Source organism: Tupaia chinensis, unplaced genomic scaffold (genome assembly GCF_000334495.1).
Source record: "Tupaia chinensis unplaced genomic scaffold, TupChi_1.0 Scaffold000159_1, whole genome shotgun sequence".
NCBI lineage: Eukaryota > Metazoa > Chordata > Mammalia > Scandentia > Tupaiidae > Tupaia > Tupaia belangeri.
In genome coordinates this window covers 9,100,875-9,109,718 of record NW_006159630.1, presented here as the reverse complement: position 1 = coordinate 9,109,718, position 8,844 = coordinate 9,100,875, and the positions used below count along the sequence as shown (strand labels likewise).

General features: G+C 45.9%; 1 protein-coding gene across 5 annotated transcripts in view; it reads right to left on the bottom strand.

Annotated features, from left to right (window-relative positions):
• The window catches only part of SLC39A11 (solute carrier family 39 member 11), a 383,280-nt gene that overhangs the window by 152,799 nt on the left and 221,637 nt on the right, over nt 1-8,844 (bottom strand). The window lies entirely within an intron of this gene.

Sequence of the window (8,844 nt, the reverse complement as noted above, 5' to 3'; positions counted from 1 at the left end):
GAAAGAGAGTGCTTTGAAAATGTGCACGTTGACACTCGGGCAAGCAGAGGCAGGACGAAGTGCTCAAGACTGGGAATGTTCTACTTCCAAATTTCCTACAGACTGCTCTTTCTTCTGTTGGTGCATTCACTCATTCATTCATTCAGCAAACATGCATTTCTCTGGACAGTCGGTGTCCAATATGTGAGTGCTAAAAAGATGAAAATGTGGTATCCCTGCAATGCCTGTTTAAGATGAGCAATGCTAAACAGTGATTAGTAGCACAGATTCTAGAACTGGACAAGACATCAATGCCACGCTGAAACACAGGGTTATCATTCCTTCAGGAAGGCAGACAGAAAAAATTTTCTGCTACTTGAAAAAAAGTTGCCCATCATCCAAAAATCTTTTTTTTTTTTTAATCTAGAATCAAGTATCTAAAAATCCACACAAAGAAAGGAGCCACGATGGGGGCTTGGCCTGTGTCCTCACACCCATCTTCCCTGGAGAAGCAACACAGTGAGACTTTTAGGGCATGGAGTTCATGGGAGCAGAGAAGCCCCAGCTCCCCTCTTCTCAGAGTCACTTACCTGGCATGTCTGCTCCCTAGCTTCCTCTTACCCTACACAAGTGTCATGATTCTTGTCCCAACACATCCCATGACAGCAAAAGCAGGCACTGGTCCAATAGACACAAGCCTGGAGGCCTAAGCAAACCCTGCTGCCTAGGTAAGACTCTTCCCCTCCAGGGTCTGGCTTCGTTCCTCCCTCCCAGCACCCCAGTAAACTGAAAAATCCTGAAGTCCTCTAGTCTACAGCTCTAAACCATTCAGATCAGCAACCACTTTTGTCGTTGTTGTTAGGTTTTAGCCATAGGGTGTGTGTACTTGCTGGAGAAATATAAGAGAGAGAGCAAATGAGAAAGCATCCCCCAGGGCGATGGCCATGCCACAGTCCTTTCTCCTCCATTCTCCTCTCTGGATTTTGGGCATACACGCATGCGTGTCTACAGTGATTTTCAAGCCGTTGGGTCCAGGACTCCAACCATGTTCAGCCATGTAGGACCCAGTGCCTTCACTACCATGCCACCTGCTGGTCCAACAACCACTTTTTTAAAAAGCTTATTTCTTTCATGAGAGAAAGAGAGAGAAGGACAATACCCCCAGTAGGATCTTCACGCTGTAATCCACTACCGGCACCAGCCAGTCAGAGTCAGGGTCACACTCATGCCCGATGTCTACAAGGAGGCCTTCGTGTGTGAACTTGGGACCTTCCACATGCCCCAGCATGGTGTCGCATTGCTGCTGTGCCCCTGTGGCTGTCCCTGAAAACTTTTTATTTTTTAAAGCTTTTGCCATAGGGCATGTGTGCTTGCCACAGAGGAGAGAGAGAGAGACACCAAGAAGGAAAGTGAGAAATCACTCCCAGGAGGATGGCCACACCACAATCCCTTCTCCTCCTCAGATTCTGGGCATGCACACACATGTACAGCATGAGTTTCAAGACCCCAGGTCCAGGACTTGAACTGTAGTCGACATGCGGGAGTCCAGCATCTTAACCACTACACCACCTGCTGACCCCAGGGCAAACTTGTTTTAAAGTATGGAGAAAGTTATGAGCCTCTGTCCAGTAAAAAATACACAAGATGATCTTGAAATAATTTATGGGCCCAAGGACCTGAGACTGTGAACATCTCGCTAGATGAACCGGACATTAACCTGTTTTCGCAGCTTGTGGGCCCAGTCGTGCCAGGAACACAGGAAGTCTGTGGTCCCTGTGATGATCCCACTGGCTGAACCTAATGGGCCCAGCAATGGAATTTCAATCTCCCCCCCCACACACACACACATGAATACAGCATTGCTAATGAGCAGACCACCAGCAACGAGGGAGCTTTAAACAACATCCCCTGGACAGAGCTGGAGATGCTCTGCCTGACAAGCACCAATAGGCCGGTCCTCATCTGCTAAGCACAGAAACGTCAAACCCTGGGAAAGTACTTTCTGAACGCCTGTTACAAAGGAGACAAGGAGGAGTAGCAAGCCAGAGGTTTACTATTTACCATGCAAACACAAACAAAATTGAAATGTCCATCACAGTAGGGAAAAAGACGAGTACTCTGTGTACGTCTCTTTTTCTTTCTTTGTTTCACAGCAAATCCAGCATAATTTAGTGGTGGGGAGGGGGAAATTCAATTTTCAACATGAATCACAATGATGCTGGCTAAGAATCTGGTTCTGGTTCTTTAATAATATGCAGGATTAGAATGATTTCCCTATAGAATGTCTAGTTTGACATGAAATAATCACTCCTCATTGGTTATTACCGAGCATGGCACAGCAAGAAACAAGGTCCACAGAGGCCTTGTGAATAGTCACAGCGAGTCTCAAGGCAGAGCCCGGGCACTTCTCCTAGTCCTGGAAGAAGACCCTTCGGCAGGGGACATCCACAATGAAAGCTGTGACTGTCTTTGTACCTATCCATGACACTCAGACTCTTGTCCTTTTCGTAAAGCTAGACAGAGCACTACATCATCAGCTGACTCTGTGGCACAGCAGGAGTGCACTGCTCAAGAGATGACGGATCCCACATGGCAACCATGGTTCAAATCCCCAGCCAGGACAGTCTGAAGCATGCTGGGCACACACGCAAGTGCCCGAGAGACAATGGGCTGGAGGGCTGGAGGGCTGGAGGCAGGGGATGGCAGTGTGACCAGACATTGCAGAGGCTGTTCCTCTCTCTAGTGTCACTCTCACATGCACACACACGTGCTCTCTCATGAATAAAGAAAAAATAGAAAACTATTGTATCTTAGAAAAAAATATAACTACATTAAAGACCCACTTCCCAAAGAGAAAAGGTGTCCATGTCCCTAACACCATGTCATTTACCCCATGACTCACGCAGCCCATGTGCACTGGTGAGCTGCATCTCTGTGGTCACTGTGCTGTCGTGGAATTGATGGAAGGACCACGCTGTCTGCTGCTGGATCACGGCTCTGCCAATCATCTGCCATAAGGCTTCAGGCACATGCCTCTGCTTAGGTTCCTTGGTGTAGAACGGGCTTAATTAATCATAGCTATCAGGCTGTCAGGAAAGTCACGAGGTATTTTTCTATGCACAAATGTGTAATGACTTTTCTGACAACCCAATATACGGAATACATTTGGCATAAAACTTGGCACATAAAAAGTACCATCAATTTAGTTATTATTGTTCATTATACACCTTAATTTCTTTCTTTCTTTCTTTTTTTATTTTTGCCATAGGGCCTGTGTGCTCACCAGAAAGAGAGATAGAGAGGAAAGGAATGTGGGAAAGCACCCCCAGGGGAATCATCCACAACATAATTCCTTCTTCAATGCTTTTGGGACTTTTGGCATGCTTACACATGCACCTGGCATGTTTTTCAAGCCACCAGGTTGGGGACTCGAGCCACACAGTCAGCCATGTGTGATGGAGCTGCCTTACCTTCCACTCTACCTGTTGGCACAACTTCATTTATTTCTTCAATGAGCAGGAGTCACAGAAGGGGGGAGCGCCCAGAGTAGGGTCCTGACACTGCAGCTCACCCCTTTGGCCAGACCTGGATCATGGGTACACATGCCTGGCATGCTCAGGGAGGTGTTCGGATGTGAGCCTGGAACCTCCCGGTAAGTCGCAGATAGTCACATCTCCCTGCTGTGCTACACCCAGCCCCTCATTATACATCTTACTGTACAGTTTATATTCCACTTGTTTCACTTAAAATTACAGAAATAGTTTCTAAATTGCTAAGCCTCTGTGACTCTAATTTTTAATGACTCAAGAACATTTTGCTTAGTTCTGAGCCTATTATTTGTGAAACCATTTTTAATTCAAGTTTAGGCACTTTTTCTCCTCCAGGTGCTAAAAGACACAGTCCCTTCCATGGCCACATGGGGGCATACTCTTTCTGTTTCCTCCTAGGAATGAGGACCCTCCCTAGAAAAAGACCCTTCCGGTGACTTCATGTACTAGTTCTTTGTTTTATGGCTTCCTGAGTTGTATATACCACTGAAACATGTGTAATAAGCTGGATTTATGCCAGGAAACAGCTTAGAACATACGGAAATAGTTCTGACTGCAGATGGTGGGTCTTTGACCCTCTAAATCCTTAACTTTTTCATGTGCTTGGTTGTAACTAACTGTTGGCTAGCGATGGGTTTCCTAAATGTGAGCTACATTAGAGCCGACCCACCTGTGCATTTATGCAAGTATACACAAATGCAAAGGCAAGACTATGCCCTTGAAAATAAAGATAGTCCCGTTATTTATCGATGGTACCTTCCACTCTTGCCAGTGCCTTTTCAAGCTACCTTCCACACTTGCAAGTGCCATTCCAGAAAGGGAGAGACCATGGCTGAAATGGCAGGATAAATGATAGAAGTTGACTCTTGGCTTTTGCTCTTCTGGGGATTTGATTCCTTGTGGTGAAAGCGAGAACAGGGGTCTCTGAAATGGACAATGTTTACTTTTCAGATGTTTCCCTTCCACGCTGCCTTTAGAACTCAAAAGCACTTGGATGTAACCCAACCAGAGGAAATGGGCAGTGAGCATGCTCTAGACTGGCAATCCCATGCAGACTACCATTTGGCCAGAGTCAATGGGAAAAAGGGAGGAAGATGTTGCTGATGTAGCCATTCTTGGAAAATTCTACCACCTGGCAGTGTCCTCAAATCCTCCAGAACCCTGTGAACTGCCAATATATAGGCAGCAAACATAGAGTCCTGGAAAAAAAAAAAAAAAAAAAAAAAAAAAAAAAAAAAAAAAAACCAGGGCAATCACTTAAATTTTCTCTGAGTTTAAGTGACCGAGGCAACGCCAGTCAGCCATTCCATCCATCCATCCATCTTGTCATTGGGCAAGCACCCCCAATTAAAATGACAACCTCACTTCTGATTATAAAAAAGTAAACACATGCTAAGTGACCCTGGAAAACCCTGAAGTATACAGAAGAGAATTTAAATCACCCAGTCTCACCACCTAAAAAATAATAGTTAGCGGTTGATATTTTTCCTTCTACATGTATTGTGTGGTTTCCTGCAGCTAGAATGCCAGGTATTGTTCCCACTAATCACAATAACCATTTCCCCCATGTGATTCCAAGCCCTTGAAAACATTTCAAGCAATATAATGTACCACTTATATCTTCATTTCTTTGGGCATATAGCCCAATAAATACCACTGCAGGGGCCAGCAGGTGGCATGGTGGGCTCTCACAAGGCTGACCATGGTTTGAGTCCTGGACCTGGTGGCTTGCTTTCTCACTTTGTTTCTCTCTCTCTTCCTCTCTCTGTCTCTCACTGGTGAGCTCACATGCTCTACAGCCAATTAAAAACAAATAATAATAAAATAAAATAAATAATTGTAAATAAATCAATATCACTGCAAAACCATGAACCTCAGGCCAGCAGGTGGCATAGTGGCTCAGGTGATGGATCCCACATGGCCAACTGCACGGTTTGAATCCCAGACCTGCTGATTTGAAAAATATGCATGTCCAAAATACCTAGAGGAAAAGGGATTGTAACATGGCCATCCCCCAAGGAGGTGATTTCTCATGTTCCCTCTCTCTCACTTTCTGGCGAGGGTATGCTCTACAGCAAACAATCTAAAACAAATGGAAAACAAAATGAAACAAAAAAATTAACCCCAATAAACAATCAAAAAAATTTTTTTAATTCCCCAAAGATGAATTGTTGATCAAAGGATCTTGATGTCTTTGTCTAGTTAATTTCTGGGAAAGTCATGCCAGTTATGCAGCCAGGAACCGAGGTCTGAAGTGTTCACCCTGCCACTTCCTAGTCAGCCCTGGGATTTCTCATTTGAAAATTCATGCGTTCATTTATGGGGAACATGGCATTTCCCTTAGTCTGCATTTCTTTGATTATAAGTGAAGTTGAAATGGTTTTAGAGTTTCAGGCACATTTCTTTCCTGTTTTGTGAAATGCCCTCTGCCCAAATGAGGCCTCTTTAAGAAATGATAATGTGATTGGCTCATTCCTGACAGGTCGTTTTCCTGCCATCCACTCACGTCTGCGAGGACTGATGAGCCCTCACTCGGAGCAGCAGGTGTGATTACACACCAGACAGGTGCATCCGTCTGGCCAACTTGGAGTCTTGGCCTTCAGTTTTTAAATTCCTTTTCAAGACTTAAGACCTTATAGTGCCTTTTAAAAAAATGTTAATTGCTTTATCTATGGCACTATGTGGAACGGCCCTCAGAGAGAGACCCACGTGGGGGGCTCCCGGTTTGTGTTCAGAGATCTCCCTGGGTGTGCCAGGCACCTGTGTGCCCACGGTGCGGCCTGGCTGGAGCTGGAGCAGACGGTGCCATCAAGGCTCGTCAGGAGTCCTGGTTCTCTCTCTCTCTTTTCTCTTCTCTCTCTCTCTTTTCTCTCTGTCTCTCTGTCTCTCTCACCCATGGAATAAATGAATAAACTTTTTGTAAAAGCAGAACTGTATGAGTGCATCTTTTAACTTCCCTCATCTTCTTTCCTCCACAGATTCTTGTAAGTGACAGAGCTGCTCTATATACAATGCACATAGCAGCAGAGAGACGCTATTGTGAACAGTAACCTTGCTCCAGAAGCCAGATCAAATCAAAAGACAGAGTGCCAAATGATTGTTGATTTTCCGATCAAAAACAAACAGGTTTAGTGTAAGTATATCTCATGCAATATTTAGGATATATTTATACTAAAAACTATTCATTGTTTCCTTGAAATTCAAATATAACTAAGTATCCTGTATCTTAACTGTGCCCAGTCTAGGGCCTGAGTCCAATGGAGGCCAGGACAGAGATGCTGAGCAAAACAGTTTGACTCTGCTCTGAAAGCAGCCATACATTCATCTCTGTGTAAAACCTGTTGAGGAAGCCCTGCATGGGTCATGAGTAGCCCAGGAGACCAGGGAGATGTCACGGAATGATAACTGGAGTATTTATTATGCTTAGTTACTAACGTTTAGGCAAAGAAGCATCTGGAGTTCAGAAAACATGATCATAAACTTATTTACAATCTGACTATAATATGGGTTTCCATTTATCATCCTAATCATCACAAGCCGCAGGACTGTGGGAGGGTCAGACCCCGGCCGTGTAAGGAGGCTGACTTCACTGCCACGTCTTCCCAGCCAGTACATGCCTCCCCAGCACTGAAAGTCAGCCATGCCTTCCCTTTGACGCTTGCGAACCCTCAATTGCTTAGCGACAACACAGATATAAACAGATCTGCATAATTGGTGAAAATTCAATGAATCGCAGAAGCGAGGGGTTCACTATTAGCTAAAGATTTCTCATTCATTAAGCAAACCACCCACTAAAATGTTGCTCAGTCCAGGGATCTAAGTAAGATGATTTCTAATTTCAGGCAGCAGGGCCAAAACGTCTATTTGAAAAGCCCACCCACCAGGGCAGCCCTTCTCCTTTAAAGGCACAACAACCATCTCCCAAGCATGAACTCATTCTGGATGAATTCACTGTGGTCTAAAATTAAGCCCTGGGTGGGCTCCAGAGCTGCCCCTGTACCTAGCCTGCCCAGAACATGTGTGTTCAGCACAAGCAGCCCAGGGGAGAGAGACCATCACATCCCCAAGCAAAAGGTATTTTCGACCAAGTCCCAACACCCTCCTTGCAGGAAGGGCATTTTCGAGAATACCTATGCTTGTAGGAACTTTCCAAAGGATTCTGCTTTCCCCAGAAGGATGGGAATCCCTCATTAAATATACACAGCTGTACATGACAGCCAGGAGGACAGCACCTGCTTCAGGGCTCATGTCCAGCCGCTGCTATGAACGTAGTGGTCAGTGGGCTCGCGTGCCCCTTGGAGGTAGAGCGGCCCACCTCCTCTCACCCTGGGAATGAAGGTGACAGCCTAGACTGCCGTGTGCTCGGTGTGCAGTGAAGACCACCCACTGCGGAGCCATGGCGGGAGCGAAAGTGCGGTTCCTGGACTCCATCCTGGAGCTCCTGTACAAGCTACTCAGGTATCTGCAGTGGACAAGCCACTCCCTCAACTCACTTCAGGACCATTCTAAGACTTGGGCCAGCTCATGACAGTGGTTAAGGCAGCCAGATCCCACATGGCCAGCTGGGCAGTTCGAGTCCCGGACTTGATGGCTTATGAAACACCAGATATATGTGTATGTGGGCTCCGAATCAAAAAGGCGGGAGAAATGAGGAGAAGATTTCGGCATGACCATCCTCCACTGCGGCAGGGGAGTGTTTTCTCACTTTTTCTCACTCGCTCTTTTTCTCTCTCTTCAGCGAGTGCAAGTGCCCTCTGGTAAACAATAATAATAATAATAATAATAATAATAATGGTAATTCTAGGACTGAATCTTGAAAATTAGTGTTTTCGACTACCCAGCCATATCCAGCTAGACTGGCCTTGGAGGGAAACCCAGCACTGCTGTCAGGTGGGCTTACGTGCAGGGTGCATTCACCTCCGAGGCCTCAGTGAATTAAAGTCGACCCCAGCCGTAAGGGGGACACAAAAATACTAGTTACCGGGGAAGGAAAAGAACAGGGCTTGTTTCCAGGGAACTCGATCAGAAGAGGCAGGTGCCCTGAACTGAGTCCGGAATAAAGAGCTCAGAGCACTGGGAAGCCACCAGCAGCAACCAGTCCGGGACTAGGAAACAACGTCACCCCACTGTACCAATCAAGCGGTCTGGGACTGGAAAATGACCTCACCCTATGCTCTCCCTGCCTCTCCGACTATAAAAGAAGCCACTTCTTTCTTTCTTTTTTCTTAAGGTTTTTTGCCATAGGGTGCGTGCACTCCCTGGAGAGAGACGGGCAGAGACAGAGAGAGTGAAAAATCAGCCCCCAGGGGAGATGGCC